Source organism: Leptopilina heterotoma, unplaced genomic scaffold (genome assembly GCF_015476425.1).
Source record: "Leptopilina heterotoma isolate Lh14 unplaced genomic scaffold, ASM1547642v1 Lhet_164, whole genome shotgun sequence".
Taxonomy (NCBI): Eukaryota; Metazoa; Arthropoda; class Insecta; order Hymenoptera; family Figitidae; genus Leptopilina; species Leptopilina heterotoma.
The window spans coordinates 854,307-876,985 of record NW_025110880.1 but is presented as its reverse complement, the minus strand read 5'-3'; the positions used below and the strand labels follow the sequence as shown (position 1 = coordinate 876,985).

The 22,679-nt window shown below is 24.6% G+C and overlaps 2 protein-coding genes across 5 annotated transcripts in view; one reads left to right on the top strand and one right to left on the bottom strand.

Moving 5' to 3' along the window:
* LOC122499063 overlaps window positions 1–22,679 on the top strand; it is a 693,598-nt gene that overhangs the window by 416,315 nt on the left and 254,604 nt on the right. The window lies entirely within an intron of this gene.
* Window positions 1–22,679, bottom strand: part of LOC122499061 — a 365,723-nt gene that overhangs the window by 132,702 nt on the left and 210,342 nt on the right. The gene's annotated exons all lie outside the window — the stretch shown is intronic.

The window sequence follows — 22,679 nt, the reverse complement described above, 5'->3', positions numbered from 1 at the left end:
ATAAAACTGGATTTTCATTTTTTTTTAGCTCTAAAGGATTATTAAGTGTTAAAACTGTATTTTCAGACGTAAAGCTAGATTTAAATGGTCTTAGCGTCTATTCTCTCTTCGTCTCTCTCTCTGTCTCTCTCTTTTTCTCACACTCTTGAAAGCGCTTTGGATATAATATAGTTGGGAGGTGATGTATCGCGCGCGCCACCCCAACTGAAGCGAAGGAACTAGGCGCATTGTCCCGAGCACTTTGAAATATCCCACAGAGAGACGAAGACAGAGGAGGTTAATCAAGATTTGTGGTGGAAGAACGAGCTTACTGGGAATCCCAGAATGCCAACACATACCCGAAATTCTGATTGATCTATAGGCAAACTTTAAGCTATAACAAATTTCACATATCTTCAAATTCCTCGACATTTCTAATTCAAAATAAATTTACACAAATTTCCTCATAATTATAACTAGCAACATATACCTCACTCGCTAACGCTCGTTCGGTTGTATTTAAACTTATTAGTTTTTACTTATTTTTTTTTTTTTATTTGAACTAAGTAAATATTTACTGGACATAAATATTTTAATTTATGGTATCTATTAAATAGTTATTTGAACCAAATACAAATTACTTAAGTCAATTAAATAGAATAATTTAATTTAATAAATATTGCTTTAAATCAATTATAAAAATTACTTGATTAAATAATGCATAGTTTTTAATTAAAATAAATATTTATTTGCATCAATAAAATAATTTTTTTGAAATAACTAAACTTAGAAGGTTAGATTTTGAATGTTAGCCTGATTCTCTGAATAATTAGTAAGAAAAGGGCGAAGATACGTCCATTCTTTTCTTACTAATAGGATTTTCTGTAGGTAATGATCAGGGTGTTTTTTTGAAATTTTTACTGCACTATTCTTACGCATGTCACCGTCACCAATATTGTTACAATATATATTGTAACAATATTGTTACAACAAAGTCTAGACTTTGGGTTTTTGCAAGTCTAGACAATATAGTTGTATAATAATATAAATTTTTCTTTCTAAACCAGAATTTGAACATTTACAAAATTAAAACCTTATAGTGGTTAGAAAATGTAAAAAATTATTAATATTTATAAAAATATAAATTATTTTATTTAAAATCATTGTGTAATAAGACAAAAATTATGAAGTGACATTTACAAAAAATGTCATTGTACATTATACGAAATGTTATTTTTACGTATTCTCTTACTAAACCTTTCATTTTCGTCCGCTATCCTGGATTCGCCATTTTGTATTTTTAAAAAGTGACTTTGGATTCATAATCAGTGGAATTTTACTGAAAATCAGTTGAAAAGTACTAAAATATCAGTCATTCTTCACTGATTATTATTTTATTGTGATTTATTTATTAATATTGTAAATTTCTGTCAAACAAATAATTTTACTAAAAGTCAGTTGAAAATTACACTTACAGTAGTGTTTCATTCGAGCAACACGATCCGAGAAACGAACAAAAAACGATTTTCTTTTTGTTTTGATAACCAAGCTGTCATGTTCGCTCGTCTTATTGAAGTAAATTTTCATAAATGTTTATTTACATTATTCGAAGATAATTAAATCTTAAAAAATTACTATAAAAAAATTCTAATAATATTAGTTTTTAAAAATATTATAATGTTATTTTTCGAAAATAATTGAATTTCTTAAAATAATTCTTATATCCTAATTTACCTTTAAAAATTTTTTTTAAATTTTTGGTAATTCAATTATTTTCAAAATTTGCAATTAAAATTCTTCAAAAAATTGTAACAAAATACTTGAAATAAATGAATTATTTTCAATTAAATTTTGCACAATTTCAACTATTCAAAAAGGTTTCTATTGTAGACATATTTGAAAAATTTAATTGTGTTAAAAAATTATTCAAAGAAATCTAAGTATACTTATTTTTAATTATCTATAACTTAATCTATTGAATTTAGAAAAATTACATCAAGAGGACAAAACTTTGTTCTTTCGTCTACTTTTGAATAATGTTTAGAAAACTAAATTTTTATTAATGTTTATTAAAAAATTATTTTATACCTAAAAATGTTAAATTTTTTTAATTTAGGCATGATTACAATCACAGGCACACAAAAAAAAAGTTGTCTGTTCATTGAACAAGACCTACATGTCTTATAGTATTTTGGCCCCCTGAATACGAATATGAAGTCAGAATTGCTCCAGCACCCTCTGTTTTTTTTAAATCGAAAAAACTACCCTTAAGTCTAAAATTCAAGAATTAAAGTAAAAAAAAATAAAAACACGGCTTTCTTCGGAGTAGAAGAATATATTTGTGCGTTTTCTTCTTTCAACAACTCAAATAATGTCAAAATTGCTCCACCACCCCTGTTTTTTTAAATAGGAGAAACTACCCTTAAATCTAAAATTCAAGAACTAAAGTCAAAGAATGAAATAACCACTTTTTTGCGAAGTAGAAGAATATATTTATGCGTTTTCTTCCTTCAACCACTCAGAAATATTGTCAAAATTGCTCCACCACCCCTGTTTTTTTAAATGGGAGAAACTACCCTTAAATCTAAAATTCAAGAACTAAAGTCAAAGAATGAAATAACCAGTTTTTTTGCGAAGTCGAAAAATATATTTATGCGTTTTTTTCTTTCAACAATTTAGAAATAATGACGAAATTGCTCCATCACCCCCTGCCCTTAAATCTAAAATTCAAGAATTATAGTAAAAAATGATATAACAGGTTTTTTCCAAAGTAGAAGAATATATTTATGTACTTTTTAAAAAAGCATCAGCATTGCTTCATCACCCTCTTATTGATTTATATTGAAAAAACTACCCCTTTAAGTATGAACCCAGAGTATACTAACAACAATAAAAACAATTAGTTTTAGACAAAAGCATACGTTCCTTTATTTTTGTTCTCATAACTAAAAAGCAGAATCAGAGTTAATTTATCATTATTTGTTGTTGAAAGAAGAAAACGCATAAATATATTCTTCTACTCCGAAGAAAACCGGTTATTTCATTTTTTTTCACTTTAGTTCTTGAATTTTAGATTTAAGGGTACTTTCTTCGATTTAAAAAAAAGTAGGGGTGGTGGAGCAATTTTGACATTATTTGAGTTGTTGAAAGAAGAAAACGCATAAACATATTCTTCTACTCCGAAGAAAGCCGTGTTTTTATTTTTTTTACTTTAATTCTTGAATTTTAGACTTAAGGGTAGTTTTTTCGATTTAAAAGAAAACAGAGGGTGATGGAGCAATTCTGACTTCATATTCGTATTCAGGGGGCCAAAATACTATAAGACATGTAGGTCTTGTTCAATGAACAGACAACTTTTTTTTTTTAATAATAAAAATTAAAAATAATTATTTTTAATTTTTATTATTTGAATACACAATTAAAAATAATAATAATACTCCGCAAAAAAGCCCAACTAATAGAAAAATAAAAAAGTAGGTTAATTTTAAATTTAGATCCAACTATTACAATGTTATAGATTTATTAAGTAATATAACAAGTAATATTATATATATTTCTCTAAATAAAGATGTCTATTGACTTTTTAAAATTGATTTTCTTAAAAATTTCTTTATTAAAAGTATTAATATTTAAATTTTATAGTAATTGCTGTTTTAAAAAATCAATCCGGGAATATTTATTTTTGGTCCGGGAATTTAAAAATAATAATTCACTAGACACCTTGAATTAATTTTTAACTTGATATAATAATTTTAATTCACTAAAATGAATTTAATTTTAGTTTTTAATAGAATTAATAAAAAAGAATTTAAATGTTTTTGGATATCGATTTTTTTCAAAAAATAGGTTATTATTGTATTATTTTTAGTTGTCAGTTATGGGAAAGTCGAGAAGCAGTCGAGAAGTTCGGTCGATGACAATTAGAAAATTAGACGATACGATTTGACAATTAACAAAAGAATAAACAAGATGATCGTTTGAAAACCAAAGACGATAACCAAATAATCGCTCGAAAAAATGAAATTCGCGGATCGAAGTGAAACACTAACTTACAGAAATATAAGTCATTTTTCACTGATTATCCATTTAAAAAATTATTGTTGATGTCTGCCAAACAAATACAGGGTTGCCACGGACCTGGAAAACCTGGGAAACCCGGAATTGTCATGGAATTTTTTTTCAGTCATGGAAAACCTGAAAAATCTGGAATTGTCAGGGAATTTTATAAAGCCTGATACTAAAAGCTCAATTTTTTGTATTTGAGTCGTAAAAATTTCAAGTTTTCAAGTTGACATACAACTTTTTGATTTTAAATTTAGTGCTTACAATTGAAATCAATATGGCATTTCTAAATTTTAGTTTCTTTTGGTCTCTATCTTCCTTTAAATAATTTTTAAATTAATACATTTTACAAACCCCAAAATGTTATGAAACTGAAGCTACCAACTTTTATGCAATGAAAATTTTTTCTTTTGCTAATTGTTTTTTAATGTAAGAAGCCCTTTAAAAAATTGCAATCGAAAAAAATTGCTTCTGAAGCAAGGAAATAATAATTTAGTTAAAATTTCGGGATATTTGGAAAATCTACGAAAAAATAATTAAAAATCACTAATTTCCTTGCCTTCCTTAGATCCTCTTACAATTTTTTTAAATGACTTGTCACATTAAAATAAATAATTTGTAAAAGAAAAAATTGCTTATGAGGTGAGGAAATAATAATTTTGTTTAAATAATATATGGATTTTTCGAAAATCTGTGTAAAAAATCAAAATTAATAATTTCCCCGACTTCGATCTTTTAAAATTTTTTAAAAGGCTTCTAACATTAAAATAAATAATTAGCAAAGAAAAAATTGTCATTGAATAAACGTAGGTAACTTCAGTTTCATAAAATGTTATTAAAATGCTTTTTAAAATACTGGTTTAATAATTGTGAAAAATTCTAAACTTAACTAAATTTTTAAATTTAAAAAGATTTGCTCCTCATCTTTCTTCGGAGCGTATCTCAAATAACCTTACAAATTTTAACTTAATTTTTTGTTAATAATGAAATTAAAAATTAATAATTATTTTGTTAACAATTTACTTAAAGGATTTTATACTTTTTGTCGTAATTAGCTAAAAACATACCAAAACAATTTTATTTCTGGTTTGGAATTTTTTAAGAAATGGTCTGGAAAACCTGGAAAAGTCATGGAATTTTAAAATCGATGTCTTGTGGCAACCCTGAAATAAATAAGTAAATACACAAGTAAATAAATAAGTTCCATTACAACACAGACAGCGCAGCATTAGCGAGTGAGGTATTTACGTATATTTAAAAAAATTTCAACAGACACTACGTGCATCAACGAACCTTAAAAAATTCAACAATTTATATTATCAATCGTTTATTAAATCTATACATATATGTGATTTGTGTATATGTAGGAGTTTATATCTGCATATGAGCAGTATACATGTGTATGTAATTTATGAACATGTGTGAGTATACATGTACATGTGATTAGTGTATATGTGTGAGTATACATGTGTGGGTGTTATGCGCGCATGCTTGATATTCATAGAACACTACTGCGCATGCCTGATATTCATAGAACACTACTGCGCATTCCTCACATTGATAGAACACTACTGCGCATGCCTAATATTGACAGAACACTTCTGCGCATGTGTAATATTGACAGAACACTACTGCGCATGCGTAACATTGACAGAACACTACTGCGCATGTGTAATATTGACAGAACACTACTGCGCATGCGTAACAGTGATAGAACACTACTGCGCATGTGTAATATTGACAGAACACTACTGCGCATGCCTAATATTGACAGAACACTACTGCGCATGCGTGGCACTAATAGAACACTACTGCGCATGCGTAACAGTGATAGAACACTACTGCGCATGTGTAATATTGACAGAACACTACTGCGCATGCCTAATATTGACAGAACACTACTGCGCATGTGTAATATTGACAGAACACTACTGCGCATGCGTAACAGTGATAGAACACTACTGCGCATGCGTAACATTGACAGAACACTACTGCGCATGCGTAACATTGACAGAACACTACTGCGCATGCGTGACATTGTGAATATGTATACATTTGTGTTAATATTATTTTTAAAAGATATACATATATATACGGCTAGGGTCGGTCGGTCGGTCGGTCGGTCGGTCGGTCGTTCTTCAACTTAATATAATAAGAGATTGTGAATTATAATAATTATTTACAATTTGAAATTTCAGAAAAATTTCATAAATAGCACAAAATATTACATTTACATTGTTGAAATATTCTATTGAAATTTGTTTTTCTATGAAAATTGTTTATAACATTTTTAAATATTGCTAAATAATGTTAAATTAAAGTTTAAACGTTAAGGGGACATTCCAGTTCAAAATGTCAAAAAAATCGATTTTTTTTTGTTTTTATTTTCGGATTTCTTATAGTGTCAAGAATACTCTCCTAAAATATTATTGCAAAATTCGAAGTTAAACAAAAGTTATACATCCTTATTCTTCGCCATGTCAAAGATGTTTTTGTATGCGGATAAGCGCAATCGAATGATTTAAATGTTTTCTCATTTGCATTTTTTAAAAAAGACAAACAAAAATGTATTTGGTGTTGCTGACCACAAATTAGATATCAAATTTTCAAAATTAAAAATGGCGGAAAAGAAAATTTTTTTATTTTAATTTTTTTTTCGTTTAATTTTTTTTTTCGTCCACCATATTGCATCCGCCATTTTTAATTTTGAAAAAATGATGTCATATTCGTAATCAGCGACCCCAAACCCCCCCGTAACGATTTTCAAGCAAATCCAATGATTTTGAAAAAAAATGTCCGCCATATATATCCATATTGATCCGCCATTTTGAATTTTAAAAATTTGATTCCATATTCGTAATTAGCGACCTCAAAAACCGCCGAGTAACGATTTTCAAGCAAATCTGATGATTTTTTTAAAAAAATTTCGAAACTTATGAACAAAAACTTTGAATGCATTTTTCTCAAAATGTCTTTTTTTGATCTGGTAAGAGTGATATCTCGAGTTCTTCTGAAACGATTTTAAAAAATCAAACGGCTTTTGATTCAGCGTCATCATGCCTATAAGTGGAACCTCAAAAACTGGAAAATTTCCAACTCCCTCTTTTTTTATAAGAGAAATTCTGAATAAATACACCTTTTTTTTGCATATTTTGGAAAAAAAGTACTCTAAAAAAAGGGGGGGAAGAAAATTCCACTTTTTTGAGGTTCCACACCTAAAGAAATATCTAACGAAGAGAATGTCACTTTGTTTTTGGTTTTATCTGTTTTAGAAAGTTTGGAATCGATCTTACCACCGAAAATGGGCATTTTCGAAAATGGCGTATATCGCCGCCATTTTGAAATAAAAATGAAAAATTTTTTTTTTACAAATTCTTAAGTAAATTATTTATTACATTAAAAAGAAATTTTTTAAATAAATGTCATAGTTATTTTAATAATATATACTAAAAAAGCCTTCTTTTTGCCTGTTTTGAACTGGAATGTCCCCTTAAGCAACATTTTAATTACAAGAGAGCATAATAAAATTAAAAAATAATTTTTTTCTACCATTCTATTTCATGTTTTGCAAATTGTTTATAAAAATTGTTTACGACATTCTTAAACATTGCAAAATAATTTAGAATTAGGTTTTTTTACTTTCAGTATCCATTTTTACTGCCCCCCCCCCCCCCAAAGAAATAATTGATGAAAATAAATTTTTTGCTTCCACTTTAGCCCATAGTTTTCAAATTGTTTATAATATTGTCAAATTACATCAAATAACAATATTTTTTGTTGAAGCAGGCATAAAAAAATATAATAATAAAAAGCATAATAAAAAAAATAGTGTTAACATTTTTTAAAATTATTATATATAATAGATGTAAATGTTTTTTGGATTATTTAACTTAATTATTTAATTTATTAAATAATTTAATGATATTTCTTTCATTATTTAATTATTAAAAATTATTTTTCTAAATTTGAATATTTTGGCAGACATTTTTGAGGCGCCATTTTGAAATTTGAAAAAATTTGTTTTCGGCAGCATGTCTATTTTATAGTCCCCACATTTTGGACGCGATATTTTGATGTTCCGGATTTTTTCCAAACCGATGTCGATTAAATAATCTGATTTGAAAGAAAAGAACACTAAAAAACGGCTTTTTTTGTTTAAACAATTATAACTTTTTATCAATAAATCGAAATTGAAATTTTCTTTCCGATTCTAAAAGAGGACACTAAAATCCATTAGAAAACCTTTGTCTTGATTTTTTTTAAAACCGGAACTCGTAGAACAGAAAGCTCGAACCTGTACTAAGAAAAATAGACATTTGGGACTAAATGGGTTAATTTTATTTATTATCCATTTAACATAAATAATGTTTCTGGAATACTTTATTAAAACATTGGAAATATTCCTTTTTAAATAATCCATACACATTTCAGAAATATTAAAACTTCAGACCTTTTGAATATGGTAGAAAAATTCCATTGGAAAATTAACATTGGAATTATATTTTAGGAATATTGTAATTGGAATATTAATTTTAAAGTTTACAATTTTTTTTTAATTCAAAATAAATAGATAATTTATTTAATTAATTTAAAAATTGATTAGTATATTACTAATTCTACATAAATAATAAAAAAGAAATTTTTTCATTAATATCCAATATTTACACAATATCCACTGGAATATTTACACAATATTTTGATGGAATATTCCTATTTTACTGCTAAGGAACATTTTAAAGATTATAAATTGTAATATTTTTAAAATATGGATTGAATATTACAAAAGGACTATTCACAATGTGTCACTAGAATATTCTACGAATATGAATGGAATGTTTCGTGCTTTATGGTATTAAAACAAATATTTATTTCATAATCCAAATAGCACGGAATATTCTATTCACATTTCTAGATTACTTTATTAAGACATTGGGAATATTTATTTTTGAATATTCCATACAAATTTCAAAAATACTTAAATGTCTAATCTCTAACCTTTGCAAAAATGTAGGAATATTTCATTGGGAAATTAACATTGGAATATTTGAGGTCAAATTAATAACTCTTTTATTTCATAATTGATGATAAATTATAAAATTACAATGGAATATTCCCACAATATTTTGATGGAATATTCCTATATTATGCAAAGGAATATTCCAAAGATTGGATATTGTAATATTTACAAAGTATGAATTGAATATTCGAAAGGACTATTTTCAAGTTTTTATTTGAATATTCCAGGAGTGTGAATGGAATATTTCGTGCTAGTTGGGATAAAAAAAATTTATTTTATAGTCAAATAAAATGAAATATTCCATTTTATTTTTTGTAATGCTCTAAGGAGTAATGTTGATATTATTTTTAAATGTGTAAAAAGTACATTCTGAAGGCAGAATATTTTAATTTTTTTAGAATGTGATTAATAAATTCCAAAGGATTATTTCAAATAATCAAATGAAATATTCTCTGGAATCGTGGAATGTGAAATATTCTGTACAATAAAAAAATCCCCAATAACACGAAATATTCTATTAATATTATTGGAATATTCTATTGGTACATTGGGAATAATACAAAGGAATATTTGACTTACATTTTGGGAATATTAACAAAGAATATTCCATCCACATTCTGGGAATATTAAAATGTCCAATATAAATAGATAATTTATTTAAATGGCGCGAAAATTTATTAGTATATTATCAATAATACTAAGATTAATTAAAAAATATTTTTGAAAAATTCCAATTGATTATTTTTACAATATTTTTCTATGTGAATATTTCTACTTTTTTCCAAAGCATGAACATTATAAATTTAAATTCTCAATATTCTAATAAAATATTCCTAATCAATATTCCCAATATCCTAATGAAATATTCCAGGAGTGTGAACAAATATTGTAACTGGAATGTTGTAGGAATATTTCATTGGAATATTATAGAAATTTTCCATCGAAATATTACTATTTAAATCTACAACTTTTTTAGTTTAAAATAAAAAGTTAAATTTATTTTAATGGCATTAAAATTTACTGGTATATCATCAATAATACTAATAATGAAACATATTTTTACAAATTTTCAATAGAATATTCCCGCAAAATTTTGATGGAGTATTCCTATATTATTCCAATAGGACATTCTAAAGGCCTACCTTTAGAACAATTTAATATTTAGGACTATTTAATATTTTTTAAATTGATATTTTAATATTCCTAAAATGTGGTTAGAATATTTCTTCAGAACATTCAACAATATTTTAATGAAATATTACAAAATTTGAAATAGAATATTTCGTGCAGTTAAAAAAAAAATTGCAATAAAATGTATAATAAATTCAAAACATAAAAAGTGTTTCTACTCGTATAATAAAAATTTTCGACAACAGTTATTTGATAATGGGTAAATTTTGTTTTAATGAAACATATTTCTCTTATTTAAAAACATTAACTGATAATTAAATGCATACTGCATAATTCAGCCGCTAGTTAAAAAAGTGAACCGCAAAATTAAAAGTGGCTAATAAAAGCTTCATAGTTTAAAACTGCTTTATAATAAGTCCGTTTAATTATACGTTGCCAGAGAATATATACGATGGGGAGGATACAAAAGGCAAAAGATGTAGTATATGTGTTTGCATGTATGTATATATATATATACATTTATATGTATTATATATATACAAAGAAGTTTATTTGCTGATACTTTTATCCGACGCAGTTAAACAGGCACTTCTCTTTGAATAAAACGGCATCAAATATAAGCACAGTTAGCAAAAGAGGAAGCTTTCGTATCTGTTTGTTTCTCACTCAGAAAACAGCTGCCATAAAAAGATAGAGAGACTTTTATAAGGTAATTTGTAGTAGAAAATGAGCTAATTTACTTATACTTTTTTTCTTTTCTTTCTTTTTTTGTTTTGTTCAGAATGACATGATTTATGGATGCGGGTTAAAATGTTGGACGGTTACGTTATAGAATTTCATTTTTCTAAATATAATCATTACTTCAATTAATTTGTTTTTTTTTCACTTAGAATTTTTCTTCTTATAAGTTTTCAAGAATATTTTTCAAATATTTTGTTCAATTTCATAATAGAATATTTATAATAACTATAAAGTAAAGATGAAATTGAAAAAATTAATTTTTCACGAATATATTCCAATTACAATATTCCAGGAATATTACAAGAGAAATTCCAAAAGAATATTTAAAGATAAAAAAATGAAATATTTTAGAAGAAGATGGAATATTTGTTTTGAAATATTGCCAAATGTTAAGATAACAAATTATTACAGTTATTAAATAATAATATTAATATAAATAATAACTAATAACAATATTGTGGTTAATTTAAATATTTCCAAAATCCCGATGGATTATTTTCTTGTATGAATATTCAGAATATAAATGAACTTTATAAAAATATTCAAATAAGATGAATCGAAATATTTTGTGTCGTAACAAAAAATTTATTAATTCTAAGTTTTATATGTTTTCTCTAAATTATAAATTCGAAAGAGAAAATTTTTTAAGTGCTCGTGTGAAAGCTCTTTTAGTAATTGATACTTAGCATTGAGGGTACGAATTGATATTCAGGGAATGATTCAACTGAATCTACCACTTGAATCGTAATGATTTTAACCGTCAATCTGTTTGACTATCGTCTCCCCCCACCCCTTATTGTTCTTTCTTGGGGAATAAATTTTTTACCCATTGATTGATACTTCAATTTAGTACTAGCAGAATAAAGAAAATATATAAAAACTGTATTGTCGTAGGAAAATTCTGTAAATTATTCGTAAAATAATTTTTACTTTAAAAATGCTCAATTGAACAGAATATTTTATTCACATTCATGGAATATTTCGTAAAAATATCAGGAATAATGATTATATCTACATTCCATTAGAATAATGTTTCGAAAAGTATTTTTAGAATATTAATAGTGGAATATTCCTATAATTTGCTAAAAGAATATTTCGTAATTATTCCAAAGAAATATTTCTAAACTATTCCAAGGAAATATTTATAAATTATTCCAAAGGAATATTTTTATATTATTCCAAAGTAATATTCTAAAACTATTCCACGGAAATATTTCTAAATAAATATTGCAAAGTAATATTCCTTAACTATTCCACGGGGATATTACGAAAATATTCCAAAGTAATATTTCTAAATTATTTCAATGAAATATTACTAAATTATTTGAATAGAATGTTTCTGAATTTCTCAAAAAGAATATCACTGATTTCCTACAGAATCTTCCTAAATTATTAGGTCGGAATATTTCTACATTATTCCAAGGAAAAATTTTAACGATAGAATATTTTAACATTCCTAGAATATTCTTCTCAGCTGGAAATGTTCGATAGAAATGAATGATTCTACAATGATTCTATAGAATTTCTACATGAATTTTACTAAATTTTAGTAATTTTAAATTATAAAGAATTTAAATTCGTGCTCTCTAAATCTGAATCAGCGAAATTTCACTGATTCTCAGCGATAAGTATGCCACTATTTTAAAACAGCGTATATGCGCTAATTAATCAGTGAAGTTTCACTGATTATTTAGTGAAATTTCACTAATTCACAGCGCATATACGCTAATTGAAATAGTGGCATACTTATCGCTGATTCAGATTTAGAGAGTGAAATAATATTTTTCAAATTTATATTATTCTGTAATTAAATTTTACATTTGATTTCTATGACAACATTTAGACAAAAATTGTCGATTTCTTCATGTTTTTATAATAATTAAAGATGGCAAATTGACAAAATCATTATTTTATATTATAAGAATATTTTACTTCTTCAAAATTATTTTCATCATTTTAATTCAATTTTTTTTTTTAAGAATATTTCACTAAAATTTTTCTTTAAATCAGTTAATTTTCGAAAAAGTTCTTCGACAATTTTCAAAATACATTTATTCTATTTTACAAATTTCAATTATTCGTAAATTCTTCAATTAAATGTATATTAAAAAAATAAAAACTTCAAATATAATAAATAAATTCAATTAAACTTTTTTAAAAAAATTAATTTTGAAATTCAATTATTTATAAAAATTCACGCTATATTGCTTTTAATATTCAATTCCTATCTAAAATTTTAACTGAAATTAATTTTTCAATCAATTTCTATTAGAAAATTCTACTAGAATTCAATTATTTGAATACAAAAAAATAATTTATTGAATATTTGAATGTTCAATGTTTCTTAAAATTTGTATTCACATAAAGAATTTTATCAACAAATTTTTAAATAATTGAATTCGTCTGACGAATTTTAATAAAATTTTTAATAATAATTACATTTATCGAGGAATTCGATTAAAATTTTATTAAAAATAATTGAAAATCTGCGATGGGTTTTATTATTTATGAAAATAATTGAATTTCTAAAAAGAATTATATTATTTAGAAAAATAATTCAATCCCTATAATAATTTTATTTTTTACTTTCTAAAACTGAATCAGTGAAAGATTGATTTTCAGTGATTCTATTCCCAGTCAAATTTCACTTATCTTCAGTGGAATTTCACTGATTCAGATTTATAGAGTTTAAAAATAATTGAATTATATTGCGAAGAAATTTATAAAAAATTTGTAAATTAAATTTATTATTAAATTGAGGAAAATTTTTGAAAATAATTGAAATTTTGCAAAGAATTGTATTAAATTTTTTTTAAATATTTGTATTTCGGAGAAGAATTTTATTATTTATAAAGATAATTGAAATTATGGCGAGAATTTAAAAAAAAATTTTGAACATAATTGAATTTCTCCGAAGAATTTTATTACTTTTGAAAATAATTGAATTTCTGCAATCATTTGCAATCATTTCTAATTATTTTTATTTTATAATTAATTCTTCATGTTTTCTAATAATTAAAGATGACTGAGAGATAAAATCATTATTTTATATTATAAAAATATTGTTACTGTAACTTCATCAAAATTATTCTCATCATTTTAATTCAATTATTATTTTCTAGAATTTTAAATTATTTTTTTATGAAAATAATAATAGAATTCTTTAAAAAAAATTTATTATTTATGAAAATAATTAAATGTTTGCATACAATTTTATTGAAATTTTTTAAAAATAATTGAATTCTTTTTGGGAAATTTTATTAAAATAGTAGATATTGAAAATCATTGAAATTAGAAAGATGCATTTTATTTTTGAAAATAATTGAAATTAGGACAAGAATTTTTTTTGACATTTATGAAAATAATTGAACTTTGGAGAAGAATTTTGTTATTTATAAAGATAATTGGAATTTTTACGACAATTTTTTTCAAATTTTGAACATAGTTGATGTTTATAAGAAGAATTTTCTTTTTCTTTTTAAATAATTGAATTTCTGCAATTATTTATAATTTCTCGAAAATTGAATTTTTTTAGTGTTTTCAACAAAAATTTAAATTAGAAAAATTTTAAATTCTATTATTTTTAAAATTACTAATTTTATTTTAAAAAAAAGGCAGTAAGAAGTTAGTCGCGCGCTGCAGTGGAATTCGAAGGGAAATTATTATCAGAATTTCAAGGGATTCTCTATAGTGAGCACTATCTAGGGAATTTTTAAAAATAGAAGAAAAAATATTTATAAAAGTCAGAAAAGTTAATTATCGGAAATTTCGTATGAAATTTGTTTTCATTTTAATTAGAATAATATTATTGGTTTTCCCTTTTTCTTTTTTAAATTGAATATTTACAGTAATATACATGGTAAAATTGTCTTTTCATCTCTGGTGCATTATAATGTAAAATGAAAATAATGTTATATAGACACGGACACATACTGAATGTTGGAAAATTCATCGTCATCTTCATATAATGTGGACGAAAACTTGCAAACGCTTCTGCACCGCTGAGCTATAATAAAACTGCTATGCGGGGGATATTCCTCGCAGCCAATATCTATGCCTATATTTCATCCGACACCATTACTTTTCCCTCGCAGGCAAGAGTACGGATCCACCTCTTTTGAAGCCAACATATACTTTTTTGCATTAAACGATGTCGCTCTCACTCTCTTTCTCTCTCTCTCTCGCTATTTGAATTTGTGATGAACATTCCTCGAACGAGTATAAAATGAAAGCGAACTAATAAAACTTCCTCATTAAAGCTTCTACAAGGGGAAAAAATATTTCATTATTATATTTTAGCTAACATTTTTTTTCATTATTTCATTATCAGGTCATTTCAATATTTAACTTTAGATTTTAGAATAAAATGTATTTAATATAGTATTTATATATATATAAGACATTGGGAATATTCCTTTTGAATTTTCCATACACATTTCAGAAAAATTAAAATTTCTGACTTTTGGAATGATGCAGGAACATTCCATTGGAAAATTAACGTTGGAATATTTTAGAAGTATTGTAATTGGAATATTAATTTTCAAATTTACAATTTTTTTTTAATTCAAAATAAATGGATAATTTATTTAAACTTTCATAATAATTATTTTGATGGAATATTGATATTTTATTTCACACGAATTGAAAATTCCAAAGGTATATTTCCAATGATTCAAATGGGAATATTTCTTATAATGTGAATAAAATATTTCGTACAATTAAAAAATCCCCAATAACACGGAACATTCCATTATTATTATGGGAAAATTCTATTGGAACATTAGGAATATTGCAATTGAAATTTTGATCCATATTTTGGGAATATTACTAAGGAATATTCCATTCACTTTTTGGGAATATTAAAATGTTCAAAATAAATTGACAATTTATTTAAATAACGCGAAAATTTATTAGTATAACATCAATAATACTAATAGTAATAAAAAAATATTTTTCAAAAATTTCTATGGAATATTTTTACAATATTTTGATGGAATATTTTTTCTGCAAAAAATCTTATAAAAAAAAACTTTTGATTAAAAAAGAATTTTATTTTTAGTTTAGAAAAAAATAAAAATGTAAATTTTGCAGTTATTTTTACTAAGAGAGTAACAGTAATTTTTTTCTGTGTAAAAGAATCTTGGAAATTAAAATAGAGTCAGCTGACTGTAAAGATTATTAATGGGGTGTGAAGAGAGAAAAAAAATATAAAAGTGAAAATGTGAAAAAAAAGAAGAAAAACGGAGAAGAGGTTAAGGGATAGGAACTTGAAAGAAAGCGAGTGAACGTAAAAGGAAAACTGAGATATACTTGTTCGTGTATGTATCGTGGTAAATGGAGCATGTCGAATATCGACAAGTCTCTTCATGCCTCTCACAATTCTACGACACTTCAATTTTCCACTTTTCTTCTGCTGCTGCTGCTACTGCTTTGTGAATCCACTCAATTTTATTCTCAATGACATTTGATTTTTTGGGGTTTTTCGTAAGCGTTTTAAAAAGAAAAAAAAATTCCATTTCAAAAACCCTATATATATCGTGTAATATCGTGTGACATTTTTTTAAAAATATATTTTATATTGTTATTTTTCACTTCTTTGTTAGAAAAGAAATATTTTAAATTGTTTATTTCTCTTATTTACTGTTTATATTTTGAAATATTGTATTTTTAATGGAGTAATATTTTGAAAAATATTCCAAAGTTATTGCAAGTTTTTTGGTAATAAATATTCATGTAATATTTACATTTATCATGACTTAAATGTGGATTTGAATACTACAAGAATATTCCATCGAATTTTGTATAATATTCAACTGGAATATTCGGAATATTTGAAAAACCTTACGTCAAAAATTTAAAAATTAAAAATTGTATTTTTTTGTAAATAAAATACTCTGGAAATATAAAGTGAATCATTTGTAAATAAAATATTTATCATCGAAATAATATCTAAATATAATTTAATATTTAAAGCTTTTTTGAATATTTTAATTAATTTTAATGTATAATTAGTTTAAATATTTTAATTACTCTAACATTTACATTAATAAAATGTTTTTAATTAATTTAATATTTTCTTGTGAATTGAAATAGATATATATGAACGAAATATTTCAAAATTAAATTCCTCCTTTAAAGGGAATTAAATTTAAATTAATTAAAGCGAAATAAAATTTCTCTTCTTAGATAATATAGAAGAAGGAGAAAATTATTCTTTCCTTTGTTATTCCCCTTCTATTTACACTTGTAGTGTGTGATAATAATTTGCATGGTACAAAATATGCGGAATGTTGATATATTTAGCATTCTCTTTAAACGTAATTATTACAGAATTTCTCATGAAAATTTATGCTTTTAATGAAAGATTGAGAAGAATTTCAAATGGTATTCATCCAAAGATGCCCAGACTTGACATTTTTTTTTAAATTTATAACAATATTTTAAATTTCCTTTGCAAATCTAAATAAGTAAAATATTTGAGTTGAAACAAAATAACAAAAAATAAAGTCACTGTCAAGAAAATAACTAAAACTTTTATAGAAGAAAATAACTAAAATAATTGTCAATGGTATTTATTAAACAATTTGAAATATCACAATTCTCTTTTTTTGCGATCTCTCTCTTGAATTTTTTTTCTCGATTCACTATAGGATTCTCTTTGATGCAAAATTATTTTTTTATTTTCTATGGAAAATAATTTCAATTTAAAAGGAAATTATAAAATTTGTCAAGAATTTTATTTTAAAAAAATACATAAGACAAGCACTGTACATTTTTTTGTATTTCTTAAAAATATTTTTTAATTTAAAAATTTTTTTTTAATATTTTTTAATTCTTATTTTTTTATTTAAATAATTAAATAGTAAATATTTATTTAGAATCAACGAACAAAATAACTATAAATAAGTTTTGTTTCTTTTTTACATTTTCATTTAGTTATTTATTTATTCTTACATTTTTATTTCTTTATTATTAATAATTATATTTACTATTATAATTACTACTTCTTTTGCAGAAAATAAAACGAAATTGTTTATCTAAAATATAATCCATACTATAAAAACTGAAAAATTAAAATTTTAAAATGTAATTAAATTAATTGAAATTTAATTAAAAAACACGAAAAATTATTTAATAATAATAATAGGATGATTCTTTATTTTTCATATTTTGTAAAATATTTGCGAAATGTTTCGTTCCCAGGAAAATAATATTTTCTCATATGCTTAACAAGATTTATTTCGAATGCGCAGTTAGTTATAATTTCTGACAGTTTCTGTCAAAACTTAAACTGAAAATTATACCCCGAAAAAAAAAGGGAAATCTAATATTGAGAGGAAAATTTCCCTTCGAATATATTTTTGCGCGTGATTCTCACTAAACAATAATGTCTACCTTCGAAGTAGATGACTTTCTTTCTTCTAAATTTAAAAGTAAAAATTGCAAAAGTTTTGCTTCTTCTTCTTCTTCTTTGTTTTTTCACTTTAAAAATGTCTTCTGGGACAATCAATAGAGTTTTTTTTTCCTCTTCAGAAAATTTCAATATAAGACTTTTCAAATTTTTATCAGGACAGATTTTAACTAATTTGTAATTCATGGACTGTTAAAAATTTTTTTTATCTTCTAACTAAAATTAAAAATTTTACTTATTTAGATTAGTTAACTTTTTAATAATTCAGATTAATTAAAGTTTCTATTCTAATTGAAATTCAAATTTCTACTTTTTCAAATTACGGTTTATACTTGGTATTATTAATTTTTAATTAATTTCATTTGAACTCTGATCGGTGAAAATTTTAATTACTTCACATTTGTCAAAAATTTAACTAATTCAAAATAGCTAAAATTTCTACAATTCAAAATTAGCTAAAGTATCTGCTAATTCAAATTAGTTTAAATTTTAAGTAATTCAAATTATAGTTAACTAGTAACTAAAATAAAAAATTCTAGTAATTCAAATTATATTTTCTACTTTTTTTCAAATAAGTAAAATTTCTTTACTAGAATCTTCCTCAATAGCAAGAAGTATTCCATTAACATTCCTGGAATTTTTATTAGAAAATTCTACAAGAATTACATTATTCAAATACAAAAGTAAATAATTTATTGAATAATTGAATGTTTCTCAAAATTGAATTCTCATAAAGAATTATATCAACAAATTTTTTAATAATTTAATTCTTTTGACGAATTTTATTTAAACTTGCATGAAAATAATTACTTTTTTCAAGGGATTCTATTTCAATATTTTAAATTCATTTGTTTACAATTCAATTTTACAAAATTCCAATTATTCGTAAATTCTTCAATTAAATATATACCTTCCTATTAGAAAAAAACTTGAAATAATTTTTTTTTAAAATCAATTAAACTTTTTCAAAAGAATTAATTCTACAGAATTGTTTGTTAAAAATATGAAAAATTAAGAATTTCAATGATTTTAATTTAAAACTTTTTCAAAATTCAATTATTTCTAAAAATTCACGCTATATTGCTTTTAATAGTTAATTATAATCTAAAATTTCAACTGAAATTCATTTTTAAAACAATTTCTACTAATAAATTCATCGAGAATTTAATTATTTAAATACAAGAATAAATAATTTATTAATTCACTGTTTCTTAACATTAAATTCTCATAAAAAATGTTATTAACAAATTTTTAAATAATTAAATTCTTTAAGACGAATTTTAATAAAAATTTTATTTTTTAAGAATAATTATATTTTTTAAAGGAATTTGATTAAAATTGCATTAAAAATAATTGAAATCCTGTGAAGAATTTTATTATTTATAAAAATAAATAAAATAATTGAATTCTTGCAACGAATTTTATTAAACTTTTTTTAAATAATTGAAATCCTATAAAGAATTTTATTTTTTATGAAATTAATTGAATTATTGTGAAGAAATTTATAAAAAAAATTTGTAAATAATTTTATTCCTGTAAAAATTGTTATTATTTATGAAAATAATTGAATGTTTGCGTAAAATTTTATTCAAATTTTTTTTTTTTAATAATGGAATTCTTTTGGAAAATTTTATGAAAATAGTAAATATTGAAAATCATTGAATTTGAGAAAACTTTTGAAAATAATTGAAATTTTGACAAGAATTTTATTAAAATTTTTGAAAATAATTGAATTTAAAAGAAGAATTTTATTATTTTTAAAGATAATTGAAATTTTAACGAAAATTAAAAATTTTTTTTTAACACAATTGAATTTCTGCGAAGAATTTTATTACTTTTGAAAATAATTGAATTTTTCTGCATTCATTTGTAATTTCTCTAAAATTCTTCAAATTATATCGAACAATTTACGAACTTTTCGTTCTTCTTCAATCAAATTACGGACTTTACGGACCATTTTTCGAAAAAACTGACTTTTGGACTTGAAGGAAATTTAAGGACCTTTTTGGGATTTACGGACCAAGTTCGAGCCCTGCAAAGATCGAACATTTTAATATTACCAAACTGTGGATGGAATATTCCTGCAATATTTTCAAAATATGGAAAGAATATTCCTTTACAATATTTACTGTTTTAATGAAATATTCCAGGAATGTGAATAGAATATTCCATCCTATTGGGGTAGAGAGATTCAACGAATAAAAAAATTACTATATCAAAGAGAAAATTCATACTTTATTTTTGCAAACAGAGGTGTATTTTTAATATTTAGTAGAAAAATGAGAAAAATGTAAATTTTGTGTGAGTTATTCTTGAAAATTTGAAGTATAGAAAGCAGAATCTATCCATTAGATGCGTATAGTCTATTTGAAAGGAACAATTTTGACACTTCATAGTTTTGCCTGTAGAAACAACGCTCGCCGTTAATAACTCGAGCTTGCGAGTCGTTGTCACAGTAAATAACAATAAAACTCAGTATGATAGTACCTGTAGGCACCGGTCCTGGCTTTCAGCCAGTAACATACCGGGCATGGCTATTCACTCTCTCTCGCCCTCTCTCAACCCCCTCAAAATACAAGCCACCATCATAGAGAACACACACCTCCAAATGGCCGCATGCCTGCGTATGAATGTTTGCTATGTGGTACGCTTAATGCTGCATTACGCACTCTGATAAGCCCCCTCCTCTTCTTCAACTCGAATCCTTTCCCATTTCACCAAATATAATTCTTTATATAATTCCTCCCATAAAATTATATTACACTCATCACTATAATTATAGTACTCGAAAATTTCTCCTCTATTTTCAAATTATTTTCACTAATACATATATTCCTCTAATCTTCTATAATTGCTTAAAATTCTATGCAAACTCTCTGTCTCTCTCATCTCTCTATTTTCAATTTTAGCCTTTTAGATTTCATTTTAAAACGTTTAATATTCTCTCTATTTGGGGAAAATATATTATGGATATGATTCTTCTGAAAATGACATTTTGGACGTTATTGATAAATTTTGTCAAAACTACTCGCTATTAATTTCTGACAATTTTCATTTATAAAAATGAACTATAGCATCTACGTTAGCATTCTACGTTAGTTATTGAAAGAATACAATTGATGATTAATTAAAACTATACAATTTTCGTTCTTATTTATTTTCATTATTAACCCCTTGACAGTGCTGAGCTAATATATGTATGGCCAGAAAAGCTCATAAAAAATTTGGGGTTTTCAGGGTCGCTGATCACGAATATTAAGTCAGATTTAAAAAATTCAAAATGGCGGATCCAATATGGCAGATAATTTCAAGATTGTTGCAATTCGAACGAAATTCATTTATCGGGGAGTTTTGAGGTCGCTGAATTCGAATTTGATGTCCGTTTTTCAAAATTCAAAATGGCGGAATCAATATGGCGTCCAAACTTTTTTAATGTTGACAGTTTGTCCAAAATGTTTGCTCGGGGTCTTTTGGCATCATTAAATCCAAATTTAATGTTAAAATTAAAAAATTAAAAATTAATGTCGTCAATAAAGCAAACGAAATTTAAAATATGAATTTAAATCTGTCGTCTGACTGAAAAAATGCAAAAATGAACTTTTACAATTTACAATTTCACATTAAATTCGAATTTTGTAACTTTAATAACTTCCGAGTAAATATTTTTACATAAATCCGTCAACTTTTAAAAAATTTGGTCGCCATATTGGATCCGCCATTTTGAATTTTGAAAATCTGAGATCAAATTCGTTATCAGCGACCCCGAAAACCCCCGAGAAATGAATTTCGGTCGAAACGCATCAACTTCAAAATTATCCGCCGTATTCGATCGCCATATTGGATCCGCCATTTTGAATTTTGGAAAACTGACCTCAAATTCGAATTCAGCGACTCCAAATGCCTTATATATGATGAAATCACATTTTTTTGGAACTTTGGAAACATAAAAATCATTTACTCAAAAAAAAAGTTAAATTTACTGCGTATAGTTTTCAGTCAATGATATTTTAACACCCAATTCAAAATTATTGTTAATTTAAAATGCTCCAGTGTTATTTTAATAATCCGATGTAGTTTTAAAATCACAGAGTGTGGGTTAAAAATATTGCATCTAGTTTTAACTCCAGATTTAGTGAATAAAGAAATTAAAATTTTTTTTTGAGGGAGTGGAGTTTTTTTGAAAAATATTTTTTCATTACCTTGGTCATAAATTTTACCTTTCTATATAACCAAAGAACAATTCTTTCAACATATGCGAATTGATTTATTCACTCAAAATTCCATTGAATTATTTCTCTCATTTTTCAATTAACTCTCTACTTTCAATATACCAATATA